Source organism: Schistocerca nitens, unplaced genomic scaffold (genome assembly GCF_023898315.1).
Source record: "Schistocerca nitens isolate TAMUIC-IGC-003100 unplaced genomic scaffold, iqSchNite1.1 HiC_scaffold_385, whole genome shotgun sequence".
Lineage (NCBI taxonomy): Eukaryota > Metazoa > Arthropoda > Insecta > Orthoptera > Acrididae > Schistocerca > Schistocerca nitens.
In genome coordinates, this window is record NW_026045919.1 from 703,932 (window position 1) to 718,037 (window position 14,106).

At 46.8% G+C, this 14,106-nt stretch overlaps 7 non-coding genes across 7 annotated transcripts; all 7 read left to right on the plus strand.

Annotated features, from left to right (window-relative positions):
- Positions 1-3,875: 3,875 nt before the first annotated feature.
- Positions 3,876-3,947, plus strand: Trnaf-gaa (transfer RNA phenylalanine (anticodon GAA)). Its single transcript has one exon. It is a non-coding gene; the product is annotated as a tRNA-Phe (tRNA).
- Positions 3,948-4,484: 537 nt separating this feature from the next.
- Trnak-uuu (transfer RNA lysine (anticodon UUU)) lies at positions 4,485-4,557 on the plus strand. Its single transcript has one exon. It is a non-coding gene; the product is annotated as a tRNA-Lys (tRNA).
- A 137-nt stretch (positions 4,558-4,694) lies between these two features.
- Positions 4,695-4,776, plus strand: Trnas-cga (transfer RNA serine (anticodon CGA)). The gene has a single exon. It is a non-coding gene; the product is annotated as a tRNA-Ser (tRNA).
- Positions 4,777-8,784: 4,008 nt separating this feature from the next.
- Trnaf-gaa (transfer RNA phenylalanine (anticodon GAA)) lies at positions 8,785-8,857 on the plus strand. Its single transcript has one exon. It is a non-coding gene; the product is annotated as a tRNA-Phe (tRNA).
- A 537-nt stretch (positions 8,858-9,394) lies between these two features.
- Positions 9,395-9,467, plus strand: Trnak-uuu (transfer RNA lysine (anticodon UUU)). Its single transcript has one exon. It is a non-coding gene; the product is annotated as a tRNA-Lys (tRNA).
- Positions 9,468-9,604: 137 nt separating this feature from the next.
- Positions 9,605-9,686, plus strand: Trnas-cga (transfer RNA serine (anticodon CGA)). The gene has a single exon. It is a non-coding gene; the product is annotated as a tRNA-Ser (tRNA).
- Positions 9,687-13,692: 4,006 nt separating this feature from the next.
- Trnaf-gaa (transfer RNA phenylalanine (anticodon GAA)) lies at positions 13,693-13,765 on the plus strand. The gene has a single exon. It is a non-coding gene; the product is annotated as a tRNA-Phe (tRNA).
- Positions 13,766-14,106: the final 341 nt, after the last annotated feature.

Below are 14,106 nucleotides of genomic sequence, written 5' to 3' on the forward strand. Positions count from 1 at the left end.
TGTGGCTACCGGTTCACCTCGCACTGACGCTGGGACTGCAGAAAGCCGTCGCAGGCCCACGAGTGCGCTCCCGTCATTTTCTCGCGCCGACGCCGAGTTTGTGAGTACACAGATGTGCTTGGAAGTGTTGGACAGAGCGAACATTCATTTCTTTTTAAGAATCGTAATTCAGTCATTCGAGTGCGGCAAAAGCAATGGTGCAGCGTTTCTTTTGTTAAGATCTCGCAGCTACTTGCAAGTATGTCCACCGCTTAAGACGACAGAAAAGCAGCGTCAGCGGTGCGTCAGTGGGAAGTCGGTGAAGTCGCCATTGGAGCCATAAGCCAGTAATTACGACATGTGAATCACTCGCACACCACGCAGCTGTACGGTAGCTCAGTCGGTAGAGCGTTAGGTTTTCAACCAAAGGGTGTTGGGTTGAAGCCCCTGTCTGGGCGAAAATTAATACACTTTCGTAACGGCTAATGTGCTGGCAATGGAAACACTAGAGAAAAGAGTGAGGCCACGCCGCTTTCTGCCATCGGATTGCTTCTAAAGATGTCACTTTCACTTGTCGGAAGTCGATATTGCCACAGGCAGTCGTGGCCGAGTGGTTAATGGCAGCTGATGGTCGCCGGCTTACCTTACAGAATCAAATAACCCATGAACTTACCTGCTACTATGAGACCTTATATGCTGTGGCTGATTCTGATCCGGTGATAATGACGAGATTTTAACTGCTATCCCATCAGTTTTAACAGAGGACCATAATACGGAATTTTTAGCTCCTTTTACTGCAGACGAAATTTCAGCTTTTATTGCTTGTTCACCATCTCACAAATCTCCTGGTCCGGATGGCCTTCCTAAGGAGTTTTTTGTTCGCTTTTGGCCTATTATAGGGCCTGTTTTTACGGATATAGTAAATGAAATTTTGAATGGTGGCTCAATTCCAGCCGATTTCAAGAGAGGTACGGTTGTCCTGATACCGAAAGCTGCTGGTTTGAAGACAGCTAGTGACTTTCGTCCTTTAACCCTTTTAAATTTTGATTATAAGACGGCTGCTAGGGCTGTTAATGCACGTCTATCCCTCTTGCTTACACCTGTGATAACTCCTTGTCAAAGCTGCTTTCCGGGGCGCTCCATCTTGACGCCTCTGGCGGGGTATCGTGATATTGTGTCGATTGTCGCTGTCACCAATATTTCCTGTGCGCTTTTATTTGTTGATTTTAGTAAGGCTTTTGATCGTGTGTCCCATTCGTTTTTAGAGCTTCTGCTGCGCCGACCTCGGTTTTAATGAAAAGGCGCTGCTGGTACTTAAGAATATGACGACTGGCATTTCTGCTAAGATTGACATTAATGGCCAGCTGACGAAGGTCATTGATATTAAACGTGGCGTCCCGCAAGGTAGCCCTTTATCCATGACCCTTTATGCTCTCTCCCTTCAACCACTCCTCACACGTCTCAACTCGACACTTCGTGGTCTTACGATCTCTGGGGTTACCCAGACAGCAACAGCTTATGCTGATGATTTGGTTGTTTTGCTTCGTTCCGCCGCAGAAGTGCCGCTGTTGAAAATGGAACTAGATAAATTTTCTGCAGCCTCAGGTTCTCGTATTAACCCCCGTAAAAGCAAACTCCTGAATTTGCGGGGCTTTGAACGTGTGGTTATTCCGTGGGTTATGGCTGTTGAACACCATACACATTTAGGTATCTATCTTGAACGGTGTCCTCTTCGTATGGCTGCAAAAAATTGGCAAGTGGCCATTTCCAAGCTTCAAGGTGTTTTATTCGAACACTCATGGCGTTCGATACCGCTACTGCAAAAAAAAGCGTGTATTAGACACTTATGTTTTATGTAAAGTATATTACGTTGCTCAGTTGTTTCCGCTTCCCCGAATGCAGGGTGCAAAAATGGTCCAGCTTATTAACAGATATATTTGGCGGGGGCACATTTTTAAATTACGTTGTGATGTTTTTACGAAGCCGCGTCTTGAGGGCGGCTTGTCGTTCACCGATGTCCGTGTCAAGGCTGCTGCCCTTTATGTTAAGCGAACCCTCCATCTTTTATTTTCTGAGTCCCCGACTGTTACTTCGCGATTACTCCATGTCGTTCGTCCTGAGAGCTTGTCACCGCCTATTAACGTAGGGTCTCTAAATGCGAAGCTACGACATGTTCGGGACTTCTACATTGAGATTAGTTACCTGGATCTCCACTTACAACGTCGTCCTGTTTTTACTACGCGAACACTGCTTGCCAAATGGCACAGGTCGTTTTCTTCCAACCCGATTGTTTTGCAGTATCCCCGTTTTAATTGGCGTAACATATGGACGAATATTAGCTTACCCGTTCATTCAGCAACTGTTGCCTCCCTATGGTATAAGGTGGTTAATCAGCTGATTCCTACGAACGTACGACTTCATCGTATAGGTTTATGTGTCTCTCCGCTTTGTCAAACGTGTGGTTGTGTTGATACGCTCCCACACCGATTTACCTGCGCTGACCGTCTTCGCATGTGGTACTGGCTGCGCCGACAATTGGCGTTACTCACCAGGAGTTCGGAATCGGCATTTACAACTGATATCCTCTGCTGGCCGGACACGGTTTTTTATCCCCGGACAAAGAACAACACCATTATGTGGCTTCTTGGCCGTTACATTTTTGCAGTGGTTGATGGTGATGGTCTTTCCGATTTTATTTCGTTTATTGGTTACATGCTTCATGAGTACTGGACGCAAAAATCTTTCCCACATCTTAAGAGGGACTTTGCGAATATGCTTAGTATTGTTTTCGAAAAGCAGGGGATTGGTTAAGTTTCCACTTCTATTGATAATTACTGCGCCAGATGCATTAATGGCACCGGTATAGGGGCATACTGATCTCACTTCATGATACGGAAGACATTCTCGCTAGTTCTTAGTTCTTTTACCTTCCTGCCAAGCTTTTACCTGTTTGGATAGACGACGCATCATGACCCCCGTGTCCACATATAAGTATCATAAGACTCTGAACCAAGGACAATTACTACGTCTTGGTGCGACTGTGCTTCAGTGCAGGGAGGAGGAGACGTCATGGCCAGGCCTCGGGATTCGACCCCTGCCCAACACGCCTCCACCGAGCTGCAAGGAGACAAAAAAAAAGATAAAAAAAAGTGGTTAAGGCGTTAAAAAAAATGGATAAGGCAAAAAAAAAATGGATAAGGCATCGGTCTCCTAAACCGGGGATTGTGGGTTCGAGTATAAAAAAAAAAAAAAGTGGTTAAGGCGTCTGACTTGAAATCAGATTCCCTCTGGGAGCGTAGGTTCGAGTCCTGCCGACTGCGAAAATTTTCTCGCTCTCAGAAGAAGGACGTTCAGCTGCATCCTAGCGGTTTGCGTCTCCACTAAACACGTGGATCGCCAGCAATGTGCAGGGTGCAGCGCTACAGTCGCGCCCAGAAGCCACAGCTCATCTCCTCGTCTCACAGCCGTCCACCAGGTGTCAGTGCAAGTGTCACCTCTCTGGGCAGTGCAGATGTGTCCATTTTAGCTTGCAGACGATGACGTGTAGCAATTTATGAGCTAGCGCAAGTCAAATGTTTTACCGTGTGTATCTGCTAGATGCTGCCTCTCACACGCTGGAGAGGCTCACTGCTTCTTGTGTCTCGTTCTTTGCACACGAGTTGCACGTGGCATCGATATAGCACAGGTTTTCTAGCGTCAGCGAAGTCAATATTACATGAATCGAGTCGAAGTGTTTGCTTGTTACGATGATGGAAGCAGAAGAAATGTGTGTGGTACTTCACTGCATCTGCTGCTCGCCTTTCAGCGTCCCTGTGTCTTATCAGATGAAGATGACTGTGAAATTGGCGACGGGGCAGAGGTCAACGAAGACGTGCAAAACAGAGACGTCAACGTCAGCCGAAATAGCTCAGTTGGGAGAGCGTTAGACTGAAGATCTAAAGGTCCCTGGTTCGATCCGGGTTTCGGCATGCATTCGTTTTGAAGCTGACGCCAATGGAATTGCTCTGAGTTTGTGATAATGTAACTACCGCCGAGAACAAAAATGACTCCCTCCTGTAGCTGTTCTGGTTGTCCAGTGCATGCCATAAGAGGAACACAGTAGGCAAATGCCTGGGAAGCAAGAAAATAAAAAAAAAGTCCTACCTATTGCGTTCCCTTTTTTGTGTCAGGACGTGAAGAACGTCTCCAACGGAACCGTGAAATGAGCGAAAACGTGGGAAACATTGCATTCGAAATGCTTGTGAATTTTCCAGTTGCCCAGTGAGTGTCGACAGAACACGTAAATCCTCTGCTCCAACGTATGAGACGTAACGATTGCTGCAATTTGTTCTTGCGTCATGTGTCAGCATTCTTCGATAGTCTGTTACGAGCTTAGCACGATAAGTTTGTAGACAGCATCCAGGCGACGTTTTATTAGTTACAGCTCCATGCAGCGAGTGCACAACAGTAAAGGACATGAGTCAATGTGCAGTTGTGTATCGTGGAAGGTTACAAACGTCTTGTGAGCCCGGATAGCTCAGTCGGTAGAGCATTAGGCTTTTAACCTAAGGGTCCAGGGTTCAAGTCCCTGTCCGGGCGGAAATTTTAATACTTTGGTAGTGATTCGTCTAGTAGAGGTGGAAACACTACGGAAAAGAATGCAACTACGCCGTTTCCTGACACCACAGTGCTTTAAACGGTAGCAGTTGCATGTGTCGGCAGAACTCGCGCTACCGGCAGTCGTGGCCGAGTGGTTAAGGCGTCTGACTCGAAATCAGATTCCCTCTGGGAGCGTAGGTTCGAGTCCTACCGGCTGCGTGCGATTTTGCGTAAAGAGCAGCAAATATTTTCACACACGTGAACGCGGATGCAAACCAATGACGCCACTCTCAACAAGACGAAAATTTAAGAATACTGAGTTTCGCAACGGCCGCTGCTTCCTGTGGCTACCGGTTCACCTCGCACTGACGCTGGGACTGCAGAAAGCCGTCGCAGGCCCACGAGTGCGCTCCCGTCATTTTCTCGCGCCGACGCCGAGTTTGTGAGTACACAGATGTGCTTGGAAGTGTTGGACAGAGCGAACATTCATTTCTTTTTAAGAATCGTAATTCAGTCATTCGAGTGCGGCAAAAGCAATGGTGCAGCGTTTCTTTTGTTAAGATCTCGCAGCTACTTGCAAGTATGTCCACCGCTTAAGACGACAGAAAAGCAGCGTCAGCGGTGCGTCAGTGGGAAGTCGGTGAAGTCGCCATTGGAGCCATAAGCCAGTAATTACGACATGTGAATCACTCGCACACCACGCAGCTGTACGGTAGCTCAGTCGGTAGAGCGTTAGGTTTTCAACCAAAGGGTGTTGGGTTGAAGCCCCTGTCTGGGCGAAAATTAATACACTTTCGTAACGGCTAATGTGCTGGCAATGGAAACACTAGAGAAAAGAGTGAGGCCACGCCGCTTTCTGCCATCGGATTGCTTCTAAAGATGTCACTTTCACTTGTCGGAAGTCGATATTGCCACAGGCAGTCGTGGCCGAGTGGTTAATGGCAGCTGATGGTCGCCGGCTTACCTTACAGAATCAAATAACCCATGAACTTACCTGCTACTATGAGACCTTATATGCTGTGGCTGATTCTGATCCGGTTGATAATGACGAGATTTTAACTGCTATCCCATCAGTTTTAACAGAGGACCATAATACGGAATTTTTAGCTCCTTTTACTGCAGACGAAATTTCAGCTTTTATTGCTTGTTCACCATCTCACAAATCTCCTGGTCCGGATGGCCTTCCTAAGGAGTTTTTTGTTCGCTTTTGGCCTATTATAGGGCCTGTTTTTACGGATATAGTAAATGAAATTTTGAATGGTGGCTCAATTCCAGCCGATTTCAAGAGAGGTACGGTTGTCCTGATACCGAAAGCTGCTGGTTTGAAGACAGCTAGTGACTTTCGTCCTTTAACCCTTTTAAATTTTGATTATAAGACGGCTGCTAGGGCTGTTAATGCACGTCTATCCCTCTTGCTTACACCTGTGATAACTCCTTGTCAAAGCTGCTTTCCGGGGCGCTCCATCTTGACGCCTCTGGCGGGGTATCGTGATATTGTGTCGATTGTCGCTGTCACCAATATTTCCTGTGCGCTTTTATTTGTTGATTTTAGTAAGGCTTTTGATCGTGTGTCCCATTCGTTTTTAGAGCTTCTGCTGCGCCGACTCGGTTTTAATGAAAAGGCGCTGCTGGTACTTAAGAATATGACGACTGGCATTTCTGCTAAGATTGACATTAATGGCCAGCTGACGAAGGTCATTGATATTAAACGTGGCGTCCCGCAAGGTAGCCCTTTATCCATGACCCTTTATGCTCTCTCCCTTCAACCACTCCTCACACGTCTCAACTCGACACTTCGTGGTCTTACGATCTCTGGGGTTACCCAGACAGCAACAGCTTATGCTGATGATTTGGTTGTTTTGCTTCGTTCCGCCGCAGAAGTGCCGCTGTTGAAAATGGAACTAGATAAATTTTCTGCAGCCTCAGGTTCTCGTATTAACCCCCGTAAAAGCAAACTCCTGAATTTGCGGGGCTTTGAACGTGTGGTTATTCCGTGGGTTATGGCTGTTGAACACCATACACATTTAGGTATCTATCTTGAACGGTGTCCTCTTCGTATGGCTGCAAAAAATTGGCAAGTGGCCATTTCCAAGCTTCAAGGTGTTTTATTCGAACACTCATGGCGTTCGATACCGCTACTGCAAAAAAAGCGTGTATTAGACACTTATGTTTTATGTAAAGTATATTACGTTGCTCAGTTGTTTCCGCTTCCCCGAATGCAGGGTGCAAAAATGGTCCAGCTTATTAACAGATATATTTGGCGGGGGCACATTTTTAAATTACGTTGTGATGTTTTTACGAAGCCGCGTCTTGAGGGCGGCTTGTCGTTCACCGATGTCCGTGTCAAGGCTGCTGCCCTTTATGTTAAGCGAACCCTCCATCTTTTATTTTCTGAGTCCCCGACTGTTACTTCGCGATTACTCCATGTCGTTCGTCCTGAGAGCTTGTCACCGCCTATTAACGTAGGGTCTCTAAATGCGAAGCTACGACATGTTCGGGACTTCTACATTGAGATTAGTTACCTGGATCTCCACTTACAACGTCGTCCTGTTTTTACTACGCGAACACTGCTTGCCAAATGGCACAGGTCGTTTTCTTCCAACCCGATTGTTTTGCAGTATCCCCGTTTTAATTGGCGTAACATATGGACGAATATTAGCTTACCCGTTCATTCAGCAACTGTTGCCTCCCTATGGTATAAGGTGGTTAATCAGCTGATTCCTACGAACGTACGACTTCATCGTATAGGTTTATGTGTCTCTCCGCTTTGTCAAACGTGTGGTTGTGTTGATACGCTCCCACACCGATTTACCTGCGCTGACCGTCTTCGCATGTGGTACTGGCTGCGCCGACAATTGGCGTTACTCACCAGGAGTTCGGAATCGGCATTTACAACTGATATCCTCTGCTGGCCGGACACGGTTTTTTATCCCCGGACAAAGAACAACACCATTATGTGGCTTCTTGGCCGTTACATTTTTGCAGTGGTTGATGGTGATGGTCTTTCCGATTTTATTTCGTTTATTGGTTACATGCTTCATGAGTACTGGACGCAAAAATCTTTCCCACATCTTAAGAGGGACTTTGCGAATATGCTTAGTATTGTTTTCGAAAAGCAGGGGATTGGTTAAGTTTCCACTTCTATTGATAATTACTGCGCCAGATGCATTAATGGCACCGGTATAGGGGCATACTGATCTCACTTCATGATACGGAAGACATTCTCGCTAGTTCTTAGTTCTTTTACCTTCCTGCCAAGCTTTTACCTGTTTGGATAGACGACGCATCATGACCCCCGTGTCCACATATAAGTATCATAAGACTCTGAACCAAGGACAATTACTACGTCTTGGTGCGACTGTGCTTCAGTGCAGGGAGGAGGAGACGTCATGGCCAGGCCTCGGATTCGACCCCTGCCCAACACGCCTCCACCGAGCTGCAAGGAGACAAAAAAAAAGATAAAAAAAAGTGGTTAAGGCGTTAAAAAAAATGGATAAGGCAAAAAAAAAAAATGGATAAGGCATCGGTCTCCTAAACCGGGGATTGTGGGTTCGAGTATAAAAAAAAAAAAAAAAAAAAAAAAGTGGTTAAGGCGTCTGACTTGAAATCAGATTCCCTCTGGGAGCGTAGGTTCGAGTCCTGCCGACTGCGAAAATTTTCTCGCTCTCAGAAGAAGGACGTTCAGCTGCATCCTAGCGGTTGCGTCTCCACTAAACACGTGGATCGCCAGCAATGTGCAGGGTGCAGCGCTACAGTCGCGCCCAGAAGCCACAGCTCATCTCCTCGTCTCACAGCCGTCCACCAGGTGTCAGTGCAAGTGTCACCTCTCTGGGCAGTGCAGATGTGTCCATTTTAGCTTGCAGACGATGACGTGTAGCAATTTATGAGCTAGCGCAAGTCAAATGTTTTACCGTGTGTATCTGCTAGATGCTGCCTCTCACACGCTGGAGAGGCTCACTGCTTCTTGTGTCTCGTTCTTTGCACACGAGTTGCACGTGGCATCGATATAGCACAGGTTTTCTAGCGTCAGCGAAGTCAATATTACATGAATCGAGTCGAAGTGTTTGCTTGTTACGATGATGGAAGCAGAAGAAATGTGTGTGGTACTTCACTGCATCTGCTGCTCGCCTTTCAGCGTCCCTGTGTCTTATCAGATGAAGATGACTGTGAAATTGGCGACGGGGCAGAGGTCAACGAAGACGTGCAAAACAGAGACGTTCAACGTCAGCCGAAATAGCTCAGTTGGGAGAGCGTTAGACTGAAGATCTAAAGGTCCCTGGTTCGATCCCGGGTTTCGGCATGCATTCGTTTTGAAGCTGACGCCAATGGAATTGCTCTGAGTTTGTGATAATGTAACTACCGCCGAGAACAAAAATGACTCCCTCCTGTAGCTGTTCTGGTTGTCCAGTGCATGCCATAAGAGGAACACAGTAGGCAAATGCCTGGGAAGCAAGAAAATAAAAAAAAGTCCTACCTATTGCGTTCCCTTTTTTGTGTCAGGACGTGAAGAACGTCTCCAACGGAACCGTGAAATGAGCGAAAACGTGGGAAACATTGCATTCGAAATGCTTGTGAATTTTCCAGTTGCCCAGTGAGTGTCGACAGAACACGTAAATCCTCTGCTCCAACGTATGAGACGTAACGATTGCTGCAATTTGTTCTTGCGTCATGTGTCAGCATTCTTCGATAGTCTGTTACGAGCTTAGCACGATAAGTTTGTAGACAGCATCCAGGCGACGTTTTATTAGTTACAGCTCCATGCAGCGAGTGCACAACAGTAAAGGACATGAGTCAATGTGCAGTTGTGTATCGTGGAAGGTTTACAAACGTCTTGTGAGCCCGGATAGCTCAGTCGGTAGAGCATTAGGCTTTTAACCTAAGGGTCCAGGGTTCAAGTCCCTGTCCGGGCGGAAATTTTAATACTTTGGTAGTGATTCGTCTAGTAGAGGTGGAAACACTACGGAAAAGAATGCAACTACGCCGTTTCCTGACACCACAGTGCTTTAAACGGTAGCAGTTGCATGTGTCGGCAGAACTCGCGCTACCGGCAGTCGTGGCCGAGTGGTTAAGGCGTCTGACTCGAAATCAGATTCCCTCTGGGAGCGTAGGTTCGAGTCCTACCGGCTGCGTGCGATTTTGCGTAAAGAGCAGCAAATATTTTCACACACGTGAACGCGGATGCAAACCAATGACGCCACTCTCAACAAGACGAAAATTTAAGAATACTGAGTTTCGCAACGGCCGCTGCTTCCTGTGGCTACCGGTTCACCTCGCACTGACGCTGGGACTGCAGAAAGCCGTCGCAGGCCCACGAGTGCGCTCCCGTCATTTTCTCGCGCCGACGCCGAGTTTGTGAGTACACAGATGTGCTTGGAAGTGTTGGACAGAGCGAACATTCATTTCTTTTTAAGAATCGTAATTCAGTCATTCGAGTGCGGCAAAAGCAATGGTGCAGCGTTTCTTTTGTTAAGATCTCGCAGCTACTTGCAAGTATGTCCACCGCTTAAGACGACAGAAAAGCAGCGTCAGCGGTGCGTCAGTGGGAAGTCGGTGAAGTCGCCATTGGAGCCATAAGCCAGTAATTACGACATGTGAATCACTCGCACACCACGCAGCTGTACGGTAGCTCAGTCGGTAGAGCGTTAGGTTTTCAACCAAAGGGTGTTGGGTTGAAGCCCCTGTCTGGGCGAAAATTAATACACTTTCGTAACGGCTAATGTGCTGGCAATGGAAACACTAGAGAAAAGAGTGAGGCCACGCCGCTTTCTGCCATCGGATTGCTTCTAAAGATGTCACTTTCACTTGTCGGAAGTCGATATTGCCACAGGCAGTCGTGGCCGAGTGGTTAATGGCAGCTGATGGTCGCCGGCTTACCTTACAGAATCAAATAACCCATGAACTTACCTGCTACTATGAGACCTTATATGCTGTGGCTGATTCTGATCCGGTTGATAATGACGAGATTTTAACTGCTATCCCATCAGTTTTAACAGAGGACCATAATACGGAATTTTTAGCTCCTTTTACTGCAGACGAAATTTCAGCTTTTATTGCTTGTTCACCATCTCACAAATCTCCTGGTCCGGATGGCCTTCCTAAGGAGTTTTTTGTTCGCTTTTGGCCTATTATAGGGCCTGTTTTTACGGATATAGTAAATGAAATTTTGAATGGTGGCTCAATTCCAGCCGATTTCAAGAGAGGTACGGTTGTCCTGATACCGAAAGCTGCTGGTTTGAAGACAGCTAGTGACTTTCGTCCTTTAACCCTTTTAAATTTTGATTATAAGACGGCTGCTAGGGCTGTTAATGCACGTCTATCCCTCTTGCTTACACCTGTGATAACTCCTTGTCAAAGCTGCTTTCCGGGGCGCTCCATCTTGACGCCTCTGGCGGGGTATCGTGATATTGTGTCGATTGTCGCTGTCACCAATATTTCCTGTGCGCTTTTATTTGTTGATTTTAGTAAGGCTTTTGATCGTGTGTCCCATTCGTTTTTAGAGCTTCTGCTGCGCCGACTCGGTTTTAATGAAAAGGCGCTGCTGGTACTTAAGAATATGACGACTGGCATTTCTGCTAAGATTGACATTAATGGCCAGCTGACGAAGGTCATTGATATTAAACGTGGCGTCCCGCAAGGTAGCCCTTTATCCATGACCCTTTATGCTCTCTCCCTTCAACCACTCCTCACACGTCTCAACTCGACACTTCGTGGTCTTACGATCTCTGGGGTTACCCAGACAGCAACAGCTTATGCTGATGATTTGGTTGTTTTGCTTCGTTCCGCCGCAGAAGTGCCGCTGTTGAAAATGGAACTAGATAAATTTTCTGCAGCCTCAGGTTCTCGTATTAACCCCCGTAAAAGCAAACTCCTGAATTTGCGGGGCTTTGAACGTGTGGTTATTCCGTGGGTTATGGCTGTTGAACACCATACACATTTAGGTATCTATCTTGAACGGTGTCCTCTTCGTATGGCTGCAAAAAATTGGCAAGTGGCCATTTCCAAGCTTCAAGGTGTTTTATTCGAACACTCATGGCGTTCGATACCGCTACTGCAAAAAAAGCGTGTATTAGACACTTATGTTTTATGTAAAGTATATTACGTTGCTCAGTTGTTTCCGCTTCCCCGAATGCAGGGTGCAAAAATGGTCCAGCTTATTAACAGATATATTTGGCGGGGGCACATTTTTAAATTACGTTGTGATGTTTTTACGAAGCCGCGTCTTGAGGGCGGCTTGTCGTTCACCGATGTCCGTGTCAAGGCTGCTGCCCTTTATGTTAAGCGAACCCTCCATCTTTTATTTTCTGAGTCCCCGACTGTTACTTCGCGATTACTCCATGTCGTTCGTCCTGAGAGCTTGTCACCGCCTATTAACGTAGGGTCTCTAAATGCGAAGCTACGACATGTTCGGGACTTCTACATTGAGATTAGTTACCTGGATCTCCACTTACAACGTCGTCCTGTTTTTACTACGCGAACACTGCTTGCCAAATGGCACAGGTCGTTTTCTTCCAACCCGATTGTTTTGCAGTATCCCCGTTTTAATTGGCGTAACATATGGACGAATATTAGCTTACCCGTTCATTCAGCAACTGTTGCCTCCCTATGGTATAAGGTGGTTAATCAGCTGATTCCTACGAACGTACGACTTCATCGTATAGGTTTATGTGTCTCTCCGCTTTGTCAAACGTGTGGTTGTGTTGATACGCTCCCACACCGATTTACCTGCGCTGACCGTCTTCGCATGTGGTACTGGCTGCGCCGACAATTGGCGTTACTCACCAGGAGTTCGGAATCGGCATTTACAACTGATATCCTCTGCTGGCCGGACACGGTTTTTTATCCCCGGACAAAGAACAACACCATTATGTGGCTTCTTGGCCGTTACATTTTTGCAGTGGTTGATGGTGATGGTCTTTCCGATTTTATTTCGTTTATTGGTTACATGCTTCATGAGTACTGGACGCAAAAATCTTTCCCACATCTTAAGAGGGACTTTGCGAATATGCTTAGTATTGTTTTCGAAAAGCAGGGGATTGGTTAAGTTTCCACTTCTATTGATAATTACTGCGCCAGATGCATTAATGGCACCGGTATAGGGGCATACTGATCTCACTTCATGATACGGAAGACATTCTCGCTAGTTCTTAGTTCTTTTACCTTCCTGCCAAGCTTTTACCTGTTTGGATAGACGACGCATCATGACCCCCGTGTCCACATATAAGTATCATAAGACTCTGAACCAAGGACAATTACTACGTCTTGGTGCGACTGTGCTTCAGTGCAGGGAGGAGGAGACGTCATGGCCAGGCCTCGGGATTCGACCCCTGCCCAACACGCCTCCACCGAGCTGCAAGGAGACAAAAAAAAAGATAAAAAAAAGTGGTTAAGGCGTTAAAAAAATGGATAAGGCAAAAAAAAAAATGGATAAGGCATCGGTCTCCTAAACCGGGGATTGTGGGTTCGAGTATAAAAAAAAAAAAAAAAAAAAAAAGTGGTTAAGGCGTCTGACTTGAAATCAGATTCCCTCTGGGAGCGTAGGTTCGAGTCCTGCCGACTGCGAAAATTTTCTCGCTCTCAGAAGAAGGACGTTCAGCTGCATCCTAGCGGTTGCGTCTCCACTAAACACGTGGATCGCCAGCAATGTGCAGGGTGCAGCGCTACAGTCGCGCCCAGAAGCCACAGCTCATCTCCTCGTCTCACAGCCGTCCACCAGGTGTCAGTGCAAGTGTCACCTCTCTGGGCAGTGCAGATGTGTCCATTTTAGCTTGCAGACGATGACGTGTAGCAATTTATGAGCTAGCGCAAGTCAAATGTTTTACCGTGTGTATCTGCTAGATGCTGCCTCTCACACGCTGGAGAGGCTCACTGCTTCTTGTGTCTCGTTCTTTGCACACGAGTTGCACGTGGCATCGATATAGCACAGGTTTTCTAGCGTCAGCGAAGTCAATATTACATGAATCGAGTCGAAGTGTTTGCTTGTTACGATGATGGAAGCAGAAGAAATGTGTGTGGTACTTCACTGCATCTGCTGCTCGCCTTTCAGCGTCCCTGTGTCTTATCAGATGAAGATGACTGTGAAATTGGCGACGGGGCAGAGGTCAACGAAGACGTGCAAAACAGAGACGTTCAACGTCAGCCGAAATAGCTCAGTTGGGAGAGCGTTAGACTGAAGATCTAAAGGTCCCTGGTTCGATCCCGGGTTTCGGCATGCATTCGTTTTGAAGCTGACGCCAATGGAATTGCTCTGAGTTTGTGATAATGTAACTACCGCCGAGAACAAAAATGACTCCCTCCTGTAGCTGTTCTGGTTGTCCAGTGCATGCCATAAGAGGAACACAGTAGGCAAATGCCTGGGAAGCAAGAAAATAAAAAAAAAGTCCTACCTATTGCGTTCCCTTTTTTGTGTCAGGACGTGAAGAACGTCTCCAACGGAACCGTGAAATGAGCGAAAACGTGGGAAACATTGCATTCGAAATGCTTGTGAATTTTCCAGTTGCCCAGTGAGTGTCGACAGAACACGTAAATCCTCTGCTCCAACGTATGAGACGT